The following is a 1,532-nucleotide window of genomic DNA, read 5'->3' on the forward strand; positions in this document are numbered from 1 at the left end:
TTGGAGTCATCAAGGGGGATGGCTTCCCACCGGAAGGGTGTGCAGGATGTCCTACATGCTTGAAATTCTTGATCCTGACGTTGGGCTTCAGCCAAGGCATTGTAATCTAATCCCAGTTGAACGGAGGCCAACGGGTTTCTTGACAGGGCATCGGCAACGCAATTAATTTTCCTAGGGAAATGTTGAAGGTGCAATTGTATTCAGCCACGGCGGAGATAAGTTGGCCTTGACAGGCGGACCAGGTGTCTGACTGTTGAGTGAAGGCGTACACCAGAGGTATGTGGTCCGTGCAAATGACAAAGGGCGTACCTTCTAAGAAATGGTGAAAGTATCGGATAGCCAAGTGCACCACCAGGAATTCGCAATCGAAGGTAGAATAACCCAATTCTGCCTTGGATAGATTTCTGCTGAAGAAGGTCAATCGGTGGGGTGAGTTGTTGTCCACCTCTTCGAGTACAGCACCAATAGAGACGTCGCTGGCATCGGTGGAGAGAAGGAGAGCGGCATGTGGGATGGGAAAAGTGAAAGCAGTAGCGGTTGATTGGCAAAAATTGGTGCAGTGCGTTGATGGTCGAGGGTGTGGGGAAGTTCTGAATGGCTGCTACCTTCTCAGGGAGAGGATGCAGTTCCCTGAGAACGACACTTTTTTGTCGCCAAAGGTACACTTGTCATACCAGACCACAAAGCTGTTTTGTTCAAGATGATCGAATGCGCACGTGACGAATAGGTTCCCCTTTTGTGGAAGAGAACATGAGTATCTTGTCCACGTAACATACACAGAAAGGGAAGTCCCCTAAGATGCCATCAATGAGATGTTAAAAAGTGGCCCCAGCATTTCGAAGGCCAAAACAGGAGTAATTGAAGGTGTATGTACCAAAGGGAGTGGTGATGGTAGTCTTGGGGATGTCTTCTGGGTTCATAGGCCCCTGATAATACCCCTTCAGGAGGTCGAGCGTGGACAAAACCTTAACTTTGTGCAGGTAGGAGGTCACGTCAGCAATGTTTAGGAGCAGATATTGATACGGTTCTGTTTGCATGTTCAGGCGCATGTAATCCCCACACGGATGGAGGGGCCGTCTTACTTCAGGACGATGTGTAAGAGTGACGATCATGGGCCGGAGGGCTATGACAACGCTCATTTCCTCCATTTTGGCGAACATCTTTTTAGCGTCTGCCAATTGATCCAGTGCCAGACGTTTTAATTTGGCGAAGACTGTGGGTAGTGTCGTCTTGATGTGGTGATCAATACCGTCTTTGGCAGGAGTCGTGGGTGTTTGGCGAAGTCCTGGACAGGAAACTTCTGGGTACGACCTCAGAAGGTGGGTGTAGGCATCCATGGGTGCTTTGATGTGGAGAGTGAAGTTGGAAAGAGCGGGTTGAAGAGGTGTCAGCAAGTTCGAGTCTGTGTTGACCAATCGTTGGTGGGCGACATCAACCAGAAGGTGGAAATGAGAGAGGAAATCTACACCGAGGGTTTGCAATGTGATGTCAGGAACGAGAAACTTTCAATTAAATTTGCAGTTTCCAAACGA

This window comes from Palaemon carinicauda, chromosome 6 (assembly GCF_036898095.1).
Source record: "Palaemon carinicauda isolate YSFRI2023 chromosome 6, ASM3689809v2, whole genome shotgun sequence".
NCBI classification, from domain to species: Eukaryota; Metazoa; Arthropoda; class Malacostraca; order Decapoda; family Palaemonidae; genus Palaemon; species Palaemon carinicauda.